Source organism: Pongo abelii, chromosome 8 (assembly GCF_028885655.2).
Source record: "Pongo abelii isolate AG06213 chromosome 8, NHGRI_mPonAbe1-v2.0_pri, whole genome shotgun sequence".
Lineage (NCBI taxonomy): Eukaryota > Metazoa > Chordata > Mammalia > Primates > Hominidae > Pongo > Pongo abelii.
The window spans coordinates 26,354,226-26,366,487 of NC_071993.2; the positions used below are offsets into that span (position 1 = coordinate 26,354,226).

The 12,262-nt window shown below is 38.6% G+C and overlaps 1 protein-coding gene across 14 annotated transcripts in view; it reads left to right on the plus strand.

Moving 5' to 3' along the window:
• Nucleotides 1–12,262, plus strand: part of MYO3A (myosin IIIA) — a 271,375-nt gene that overhangs the window by 240,290 nt on the left and 18,823 nt on the right. The gene's annotated exons all lie outside the window — the stretch shown is intronic.

Here is a 12,262-nt window from a genome sequence, read left to right on the forward strand (position 1 = left end):
ATCATTTGTAAATTTCAGAGAAAAAAAAGAACAACTATAAATGAGGACTTACTTATTAGATAGTAAAATGAATAATGCTATAATAATTAAAATCATGTCTCCTTTACAAAAATCAATCACAGATTAATGAAACAGAAAAGCCCTAAAATTGGCCTGAGTATTTATAAAAACCTGTCATTTACAAAAAGATACATACAAACAGAAAAGAAATGGATGGATAATGCTTAAAATGTCTCTGATTTGGGATGAGGAAATAAAATATTCTTGTCTTCTGCTGAATGCCCAGATATTTTCCAGATGCACTGACCATTTAAATGTAAGAAATAAACAAACCAAATGAAGCCAGATGCTATGAACTGAGCATTTCACAATCTCTGCTTAGAAAGGACAAACCATAAGAAGTAATAAAAGGAATTACAAAGAAAAACTGTGATAAATTTGGATTACATGAATGTTAAAACCTTCTAGAAATTCCAAAGCATCATTAAAAGTTAAAGAGCTGAAGACAAAATATTTGGAACAAATGTAAAAAGAGTTAAACTGTTTAGCATAGAAAGAGCTCTTTATAAATCATTCGGAAAAATAGCACTCTCAATGGAAAAATGGCACAAGCCATTAATTTATTTACAAAAGAAGAAATGCAGACGGAAAATAAGCATATATATGACCACTCTAGGAGTAAAAAAAATTAAAAGTCAAACACATTACTATTCTTTACTCATCAAGATTGCAAGTATGAAAAAATATTTTAACAGTAATGACAAGTGCTAATGTAATTATTCCCAAACATATGGTAAGATGGCAGCGTCAACATTTTGAAAAGTGACTTGGCAATATGTCCAAAAAAAAAAAAAACCCCACTGAATTAGTTTATATCATTGACCCAGTAAACTCACTTATGAGAGCATAGCCTAAGGAAACAATCAGAGCTGAAAAAAAAAATTGTGTATATGGTAAGAAAAAAAATTGAACAATAGAATGATTAATAAGTAATGACACATTCATATATGGAATATTAACAGCCCTTTAAATTCATTTTTCAAAGAATAGCCTTAGCAAACTGCTAGCTAATCTAACCACTGAAAAAAATATTGCAGAATTGGAATTGTAATACTGTAAATAAGTCAGCTTAATCTTCACATACTTGAGGTGGTTCATTAACAACAAGAGCCCCTAAGTCTAGGGTTCTAGAAGAGTTGAGTGACTAGTTAGTGAGAACAAGATGGTCATCTCCAGTACAGCGGATACTTTCCATCCCTTGCTAACTTCACTTCTATATAAAATTAAGAATCTGAATAATATTATTGCAACCTGGTAGAGGACTTCCACAGCCACATGTGGTAAGACTAGAGTGTCATCTCCAGATCTGTCACCTTTGCTGCCATGCTGTCTCAAGCCACTAAAAGTTTCTTTGATACTCCTCCAGCCAGCTTGTGATCAGATGTGCTCTAACAAAGAATGATCACTTTTTTAAAATACTGGTATATTTCAGCTCATCTTGATAGGAATCAAAAACCCTTTTATTTATGTGCTATAAAGTATGAGCGGAGGGAAAGAAAAAAACAAATGTTGTGTGTTTAAAGTCAGAGAATGTTCTTCAATTCTGTATTTTTAACAGGCCAATCTAAGAAAATGACTAAGAACAGTCAATAAATAATTTTTTAAAGTTTGGCTCTCTGGGAAAAATTATTCTAAGTTTTCACCTCAGGCTATGTATATAAATTTTTTAAATAAATGAATACCCACATCATTTTTAAAAATAGCCAAGATGTAATTGGATGCCACCTCTGAGTCTTCCTTATTCTCCAAGCAAATAAACACGTATTTTAGTTGTTTGGCTGTATCCATAGTTGGTGGGCAGTCATACACAGAAGACATGCTCACAGTGTTCCGCATAACAGCTCACTCTCCCCAACAATGACCTACTCTCAAACACCCTTGGTATCACCATGTGCATTCGCATGTGCTTCTGTTGTGGCGCCCTGTTTTGATGACTGCTCACATGTAAGCGAGATGACCGGGCATGTGTGTGTGTAATCTAATTCCTTGGACTAGAACAAAATGAACTGGCTTTTGAGGACTGTAATCCATGCGAGATGACAGCCCAAGGAAAATGACAGAAGCAGAGTGCCGAGATGTAGCGATAATGTGCAAGAGACAAGCGACAGTCCAGAGGGTGTATCTGTGGGTCTCATCACCCACACAGGCTGCTTTATCCTCCTGCTTCTGCCACAACTAGGAGAGACGTGGGGCAGGAACCTTACCTGAACTTACCAGTATTGTTAAAAAACTAAAAGTTTCGGCCGGGCGTGGTGGCTCACACCTGTAATCCCAGCACTTTGGGAGGCGGAGACGGGCGGATCACGAGGTCAGGAGATCAAGACTATCCTGGCTAACAAGGTGAAACCCGTCTCTACTAAAAATACAAAAAATTAGCCGGGCGTGGTGGCGGGCGCCTACAGTCCCAGCTATTCAGGAGGCTGAGGCAGGAGAATGGCGTGAACCCGGGAGGCGGAGCTTGCAGTAAGCCGAGATTGCGCCACTGCACTCCAGCCTGGGCGACAGAGTGAGACTTCGTCTCAAAAATAATAATAATAATAAATAAAAAATAAATAAAACTAAAAGTTTCGTTTTCAAGGATCTGAGTATTAGTTCAAAGTACCCAAATCAGAGAGCGGCCAAAAGCTATAGGATAGGTAGGGGTGGAAGCTGGCCGTGGGGCATCGGCATTCAGTTGACAGGAAAAGAAAGGCCACGAGAGTGGTTGTGCAGTTCAGAATGGGGCTGGGGGTGGCAGTTGCCTCTTGAGAAGGTCAGAGAAGACTGCGAGTCAGATCCCCTAAATAGTAACACATCCCCTAAGTTCTAAGGACACTCAGAGCAGGGCAAGCACTTACCCTTAGCTTTTCACCTCAAATAAACTCAAGAGAACAAAGATATCCCAGAGTAGACGCAAGAGGTCAAATCCAGGGCAAGCATGAGAATTAAGGGTACGAAGGCTCAGGCCTGTAATCCCAGCTACTCGGAAGGCTGAGGTGAGGGGGTTAGAGCCCAGGAATTCGAGACCAGCCTGGGCAACATCACAAGACCCCATCTCTTAATAAAAAGAGAGAGAGAGAGAGAATTGAACATGTCTGTCCGTGCTAAAGGAAGGAGGCCGTGCAAGGCAGAGAGGACTCCTTTGGAACTGTCCTGTCCATAAGCTTAGAACTGTGTGCAGCTCTCTTTAAGTCTAGAACCAGTGCCAAAACAGCCAGCCTGGCCAAGGGCAGATGAGGTGACTGGTGGAAACGGCAGCTTCCAGAAGGCAGGTTGCAACCATGACTAGAGTGAGTCTGCCTTTAACATGCAGCAATGAAAATTCCTCTCCTAAGATTTCCCATAGATCACTCTATTGCTTGAAGGTCATAGACCCTTAGGAGGAAATGGAAATTTACAAAAACCGAAAAATCGATTTATTAAGGAAAAAAATTACAGTAACAAGTGCATTTCTGTTATGCTAATATTTGATTTAGACATGTGATACTTCTGCAAATTATACTCTGCATGTATACGTAAGTAAAACAGTGTAATTATCATTAAAATGAGAATAATACTGAAATTTAATTTTCTAAATCAATTTTCCCTGGCAATGAGTTTTAAATCTATCTTCTTTCTTCTGAATGCAAAAAAGTGGGAATGTTAGGTGATTCATTATCCAAAAAAAAGTGCATTTCTGACAAACCAAACACTTAATGACATTATTACCACAACTGCAATATAAATAAATATCTTACCTTCTGGCTATTGAATACAGCAATAACCTTTACAAGCTAATATTTACCACACACAACCCCCATATAGCCACAAACCTTATTATGCTAGTGCCCACATTGATATGCTGCTGATAATTTGTGATTATAAATGTTTATGTCACTTTTGTAATTAAGGGGTTAGGATGACGTTAGTAGAGAGAGTATTTATATTCTCCCAAAGGAGCAAAAAATTCACAGATCCATTAGAGGCCAAATAAATGTATGCCTCTCTGAAATATTTGTATGCTGATAAGCTTATGGGGAATTTGCTCTTTAAAAAAATAGTCTAAAGGAATTTAAGCGGAGCAATCATAGTCTGTTGAATGCAATACATTCATCATAATTTTCATTCACTGGCTGGCCACCTTGCGTTGCAATATCTTAAGTGAGACACCCCTTAAGACTAGTCAGCCCTCTGGCTTTAGATTATCCTGATGAAGAAAAAATGTCAAGAAGCTAACACTAAAGCAGATTAGATTTTCAGAAATTCTGAAAATTCAATGCATTTTGATTTTTAGATGTCCATGATACACTAACATGCATATTTATGATTTTACATCAATGCTACCATACCATACATTCCAGGATTCTTTTTTTTTTTTTTTTTTTTTTTTGAGATGGAGCCTTGCTCTGGTACCCAGACGGGAGTGCAGTGGCGCAATCTCAGGTCACTGCAACCTCTGCCCCCCAGGTTCAAGTGATCCTTCTGCCTCAGCCTCCCTAGTAGCTGAGATTACAGGCGTGTGCCACCATGCCCGGCTAAATTTTGTATTTTTAGTAGAGATGGAGTTTCACCATGTTGGCCAGACTGGTCTCGAACTCCTGGCCTCAGGTAATCCACCCGCCTCAGCCTCCCAAAATGCTAGGATTACAGGTGTGAGCCACTGCACACAGCCCATTCCAGGATTATTATTTAATATAGTGTTTTGTTTTCTTTTTCTCTTTTTTTTCTGTTTCCTCCCCTCTGTTCCTTTTCTTAACCCACATTACTCACCCCCAACCAAAGGAACTAGTATTATAGAACGTAATTTTTCATATTTTTTGCAGATGTGCATACTGTAGGTGTATATACATAACAGATTTTCATCATTGTTTTATATAAATAGGATCATAATATGATCATAATATAAACACTTAAGCAACTTGCTTTTCTCAATACCTTTGCAGGAATCCCTGCACATCAGCTAGTATAGCTGTAATTTATTCTTTTCAGTGGCTGCATAATCCTTTATTTGTGAATCACAATAATTATATAACCTTTTCCCTGTTGTTAGATATTCTCTGTTTCCATTTTTTGATACCATGAAAAATGTTGCAGTAAATATCATTGAAAATGTACTTGTATACTGGAATTTTAATATAACGGGACAAATCCCCAGTGATGAAGTTACTGAGTTACAAGATGTTTTTGATTTTAATAGACTGCTTTCCTAAAAGGCTCTAACAATTAACATTTCTTTCAACAATTTGGGAGCATACACTTGTCCTGACATCCTGTCCATCAGTGATATCCTTCTTTTTTTTTTTTTTTTTTTTTTTTTTTTTTTTTTTTTTTTTATAGATGGAGTCTTGCTGTGTCACCCAGGCTGGAGTGCATTGGCGTGATGTCAGCTCACTGCAAGCTCTTCCTCCCGGGTTCACACTATTCTCCTGCCTCAGCCTCCCGAGTAGCTGGGACTACAGGCACCTGCCGCCATGCCCGGCTAATTTTTTGTATTTTTAGTAGAGATGGTGTTTCACCGTGTTAGCCAGGATGGTCTTGATCTCCTGACCTCGTGATCCGCCCACCTCGGCCTCCCAAAGTGCTGGGATTACAGGTGTGAGCCACCACGCCCAGCCAATATTCTTCTTTTTAATCTTTGCTAATGTGTCTGGAGTAAAATGGCATCTTGTTTTAATTTATATTCCCTTATCTGCTAGTAAATTCAGGTGCCTTCCCATGCTTATTTGCTTTTTGGATTTGTGCATCTTGAATTTTCTACTTAAATCTTTTGCTCACTTTTCTGTTGGTCTATATTTTTGGTAGTCATTTGTTAGCACTCTTTGCATATTAAAAATATGAACCCTTTATTTATATCTGTGTTGTAAATATAGCCTTCAAGTCTATCATCTGTCTTTTGACTTTGTTGCCAAATAAAGGTTTTTGCCTATATTTAATAGGCAAATATGTCTATCTTTTTTATGACTTCTGAATCTTGATAAAAATATTCACACCCCTAGATTGTTCATGAATTATCCCAGATTTTCTTCCAAGAGCTTTTTTATTTTATTTACATTTATCTTTAAAGCATGAGAAATTTATTTTTATATGTGATGGCAATAGTGATCCAGTTCACAGAAGTATATGAATATCTACTATTCACTTAGCACTACATCTCTAAGCTGAAATGAAATCACAATCTTTGCATCTCCAAACACTACCACATGTAGATTACCAATGAATCAAAACCTAAGTCATGATCCCCACCATCTAGAGACTTCTAGTTCCACTATTTAAAAAAAAAAAATCACAGCGAAAAATAGTAAGTGGCAAGACTATGGGATTAGGTTCTATATTAGTTTTCCAGGGCTGCCATAACAAAGTGCCATAGACTGAGTGATTTAAACAGCAGAAACTTACTTTCTCACAGTTCTGGAGGCTAGAAGTTCAACATCAAGGTGTCAGCAAGGTTTTCCTCTGAGGCCTTTTTCCTTGCCTTTAGATGGTCATCTTCTCATGGTCTCCTATTTGTGTGTGTGTGTGTGTGTGTTTTTTTTAATTATTATTATACTTTAAGTTTTAGGGTACATGTGCACAACATGCAGGTTTGTTACATATATATACATGTGCCATGTTGGTGTGCTGCACCCATTAACTCGTCATTTAACATTAGGTATGTCTCCTAATGCTATCCCTCCCCGCTCCCCCCATGCCACAACAGGCACCCGTGTGTGATGTTCCCCTTCCTGTGTCCATGCGTTCTCATTATTCAATTCTCACCTATGAGTGAGAACATGCAGTGTTTGGTTTTTTGTCCTTGCAATAGTTCACTGAGAATGATGGTTTCCAGCTTCATCCATGTCCCTACAAAGGATATGAGTTCATCATTTTTTATGGCTGCATAGTATTCCATGGTGTATATGTGCCACATTTTCTTAGTCCAGTCTATCATTGTTGGACATTTGGGTTGGCTCCAAGTCTTTGCTATTGTGAATAGTGCCACAATAAACATACGTGTGCATGTGTCTTTATAGCAGCATGATTTATAATCCTTTGGGTATATACCCAGTAATGGGATGGCTGGGTCAAATGGTATTTCTGGTTCTAGATCCCTGAGGAATCGCCACACTGACTTCCACAATGGTTGAACTAGTTTACAGTCCCACCAACAGTGTAAAAGTGTTCCTATTTTTCCACATCCTCTCCAGCACCTGTTGTTTCCTGACTTTTTAATGATCGCCATTCTAACTGGTGTGAGATGGTATCTCATTGTGGTTTTGATTTGCATTTCTCTGATGGCCAGTGATGATGAGCATTTTTTCATGTGTTTTTTGGCTGCATAAATGTCTTCTTTTGAGAAGTGTCTGTTCATATCCTTTGCCCACTTTTTGATGGGGTTGTTTGTTTTTTTCTTGTAAATTTGTTTGAGTTCATTGTAGATTCCGGATATTAGCCCTTTGTCAGATGAGTAGATTGCAAAAATTTTCTCCCATTCTGTAGGTTGCCTGTTCACTCTGATGTTAGTTTCTTTTGCTGTGCAGAAGCTCTTTAGTTTAATTAGATCCCATTTGTCAATTTTGGCTTTTGTTGCCATTGTTTTTGGTGTTTTAGTCATGAATTCCTTGCCCATGCCTATGTCCTGAATGGTATTGCCTAGGTTTTCTTCTATGGTTTTTATGGTTTTAGGTCTAACATTTAAATCTTTAATCCATCTTGTATTAATTTTTGTGTAAAGAAGGGATCCAGTTTCAGCTTTCTACATATGGCTAGCCAGTTTTCCCAGCACCATTTATTAAATAGGGAATCCTTTCCCCATTTCTTGTTTTTGTCGGTTTGTCAAAGATCAGATAGTTGTAGATAAGTGGCATTATTTCTGAGGGCTCTGTTCTGTTCCATTGGTCTGTATCTCTGTTTTGGTACCAGTACCATGCTGTTTTGGTTACTGTAGCCTTGTAGTATAGTTTGAAGTCAGGTAGCGTGATGCCTCCAGCTTTGTTCTTTTGGCTTAGGATTGACTTGGCAGTGTGGGCTCTTTTTTGGTTCCATATGAACTTTAAAGTAGTTTTTTTCAATTCTGTGAAGAAAGTCATTGGTAGCTTGATGGGGATGGCATTGAATCTATAAACAAACCACTGCTCAATGAAATAAAAGAGGATACAAACAAATGGAAGAACATTCCATGCTCATGGGTAGGAAGAATCAATATCGTGAAAATGGCCATACTGCCCAAGGTAATTTATAGATTCAATGTATGTGTCTGTCTTAATCTGTTCTTTTAAGGACAGCAGTCACATTAGATTAGGACCCACTTTAATGACATCATTTTAGCCTAATTACCTCGCTAAAGACCCTATCTCCAAATACAGTCACATTCTGAGCTACTGGAAGTTAAGATTTCAACATGTGAATTTTGAGGTGACACAATTCAGCCTGTAACAGGTTTAAAATGGCTTGTGCAACTAGCAAGTACCATTTATGCTCAATGAAAGAGAGATCACTGGGGAGTCAGTGAAAGCTTCATGAAAGAGATAGGATTGAAGGTGGACACTGAACAAACTTAAGATTTCAGTGAGGCTATGAAAAGCTTTTCTATGAGAAGGTGAGAAAAAGCAAAGTTACAGCTATAAACATCATCTATCAGGGCTTCAGTGAGATAACTGGACTGACAAGAGGAGAAAGTCCATTTGGGGGGAAATGGGAGATAAAATTGAAATTGCTAAGATTGTAAATAACCTGGAGTCAGAAGTTTAACTTGATGAAGAAGGAAAAAAGAGGCATCATCATAAATTTTTGAAACTTGAAATTTCACAATTAAAGTGATATTTAAGAAAGGAAAATCTGGGCCAGGTGTGGTGGCTCACGCCTGTAATCCCAGCACTTTGGGAGGCTGAGGTGAGCAGATCACCGGAGGTCAAGAGTTCAAGACCAGGCTGGCTAACATGCTGAAACCCCATCTCTACTAAAAATATAAAAGTTATCTGGGCACAGTGGCAAGCACCTGTAATCCCAGCTCCTTGGGAGGCTGAGGCAGGAGAATAGCTTGAACCAGGGAGGCAGAGGTTGCAGTGAGCCAAGATTGCACCATTGCACTCCAGCCTGGGAGACAGAGCAAGACGCAAGACTCCATCTCCAAAAAAAAAAAAAAAGGAAAAGAAAAAGAAAGGAAAATATCTGGTTTTCATTTGTGAGATAAAGCATAGAAACCATATTAAGACTCTACCACAGTTATTAAATGAGTCGTTTCATCCAGAGTGATTGCAATGGCAAATGAGACTAGGTGGTGGATGAATCTTAGATATTTCAAAGGATATGTCAAAACAATGGACAGAAGTTAATGATTGCTTGTCTGTAGGAAATGAAGAAGAGGCACACGACAAAGGTGTTATTAGTGTTTTCAACCTGGGAAGCAGAAATAATGCTGCCATTGAGGTTGTACTGTACGGAATCTTAGATGGAGAAGAATGATGACTGCGGGTTCATTTGAGTCTGAGAGAGAAGTATTCAGTAAGGAGTAGGAAATTAGGGCAGGAGTTCCTGTGGGATGGGAGGGTCAAACCTGAGGTGTGCATTAGGAACACCAGAAATTGCCAGGACCTGAGGAGAGGATGATTCAATCCAGGAGGCAAGGAGAAGATCACTTAGTCATTTTAAGCACTTACTATGTGTCAAGTATTTCTATAAGTACTGGGAATACAAAGAAAAATAAGATAAGGCATCTACCTTCAGAAACTTTATCCTGAGTCATGAAGACAAGGAGTGTTTAATAATGCTTAACGAAGAAGGGTCAGAGACAACAGGGACAGATAAAGGACCTTTGGATTTGTTGGTGAAATGCACCCTTCACCTTCTATTAGGTTGGTGGAAAGGGAATTGCGGTTTTTGCCATTAAAAGTAATGTCAAAAACCACAATTCCCTTTGCACCAACCTAATAGAAAGCATTTTCAATAGAGAAATCAGATTGAATGGGGGAATATTGGATGAAAAAATGAACACAAGATCAATAATGCCTTTATTCCCGGAACCTTTTTTTGTTTTTCACTCTCTTGGCAATTATTCAGCTTCTTGGCCGTCTTCATTTTAATTAATTTGTATTATGATAGTAATGTTCTGATATTTTAATTCAGATTTTAAATAATATTAAAGCCAAGTTAAAATTTAGTCACATACCACATTCGTGTTTCTAAAAATATTAAGAATATCTAATAACTTATACCATATTTTTATGTTTCTTGCCATTCAGATTCAAATGAGTAATATAAATGGATATGACAAATGCATTTTGAAATGATAAAACTTTTCAAGAGCCAATAGAAGCTATTTAATAATCAGCACTGGGAGAGAGGATAATGAGAAGGAAAAAAATAAAAGACCACTATTTATGATGGTGGCAAGAATTCAGGCCTTACCATCTTTCCTCGTGCCTGTGACAGTCTAAGATGGATCCAGAAATGGCTCAGATATTTGGACTCCCTCCACCTCCTCCATCTATTCCTTGAAAAAGGGAGAGAGGGAATGGGAGATGAACCTCCAGGGATGGGTTGGACAAGTGCTTTCACTTTTGTTTATTACTAATCTGTACTAACATGGTCTTATTGACAAAGATCTCTTTTTGTTTTATTCAAAAAAGACAGTAATGTATGATTGTTGAGGTTTCTCTGAGGAGCATTGTTCCATGCACTACACCTCTGTGAAGTACTCCCAATTAGTTGATCTCCTTTGTCACCCAGAAATTTCCCATACCTTTTGGAATGAATGAGCTGGATAATGTCAGAATATGAATGCTGCTGTGATCAGTATCTTTACCTAGTGGGCTGGTCAGGGAGCTAGAAGGTTAGACGTCTATGAGTCTTTCACCCTCGGTTGAAGCTGATTTACACTTGCCAGTCACAGTTGTTTACATATAATAAATATAAATATTCATTTATTTGATTAGTCTAGGTTGGGACAGGTCTGTTTCTCTGTGTATTTCAACATCTGGGGATTAGGAATCATCACTGCCCCTTTACTGTATGCAAGAATGAGCTATTACTGCTTTTAAAGTCCTACCTAGAAATATGTGCTCAGGTGTATTGAATGAAGCTTTCCAATAAGTACCATACCCAACTCACACTTTTATCCTGATCTATCTGTTGAGCAGACATTCTTGCACAAACAGAGTCGGTGGATGGGGTGGTCAAGAATCATGAAAAAATAGAAATATGTAATGAGGTCTATTAGCTCTGTAAATATAAAGCCACTTCTAATGAACATGAACATCCAAGTGTACAGATCACCAGAGGCTCTGACAGTGTTGCTCCAGGTTTGAGATCTTGGCTATATTAACAGAAAGAGTAGGAAAAGACAAAAAAATTTATTCTTTCTTGGTCACTCTTTTAATGTCATATCTAAAACAGCTATTGGTTTGAGCTTCTAAATTTTGGAGAAAGAATAGATTAGGCTTTTGAGAAAGAGTCAACTCTGCAAATGAGCTGTCTCTTCATTTGGGGCCATAACATATGAGGCAGTACTTAAAAATGAAGATCGTGCAGTGCTTGGATAGACGGGTCACTGTCTGAGGCTGGTACAAGGGGGAGGGAAGGGACAGAAGAGGTTCTGTGAGCATAACATTCCTTTTTAAGTTTTTTTTCTGGCAGCTTTGACTCCTGACCTCATCCATCCTCTGAACTGCTCTACTCAATTCCACGTGACAAACTATGCATTCTTTCTCCTTCCTTCCTTCCTTCCTTCCTCCCTTCCTTCCTTCCTTTCCTTTTTTTTTTTTTCTTGAGACAGAGTTTTGTTCTTGTCACCCAGGCTGGAGTGCAATGGCATGGTCTCGACTCATTGCAACCTCTGCCTCCCAGGTTCAAGCGATTCTCCTGCCTCAGCCTCCCAAGTAGCTGGGATTACAGGTGCCCACCACCACGCCTGACTAATTTTTTTGTATTTTTAGTAGAGACGGGGTTTCATCATGTTGGCCAGGCTGGTCTCGAACTCCTGACCTCAAGTGATCTGCCTGCCTCGGCCTCCCAAAGTGCTGGGATAACAGGCGTGAACCACTGAACCCGGCTGCATTGGTTTTCTTTTTCTTCCTCTTGTTTTCTTCCCCTTAGCTCTCAAAGTCCTAGACCACCAGACAACTAGAGGAAAGCACGTGGTGAGGAATAGGATAAGGGTTGGTTATGCAGCAAACGTATTTCCTTTTTCTCCAGCCTTAGCCTCAGTCATATGTACATAATTTCTTACTTATCCCAAAAGGAAAACATCACTTGATAATAGTCTTTGTAA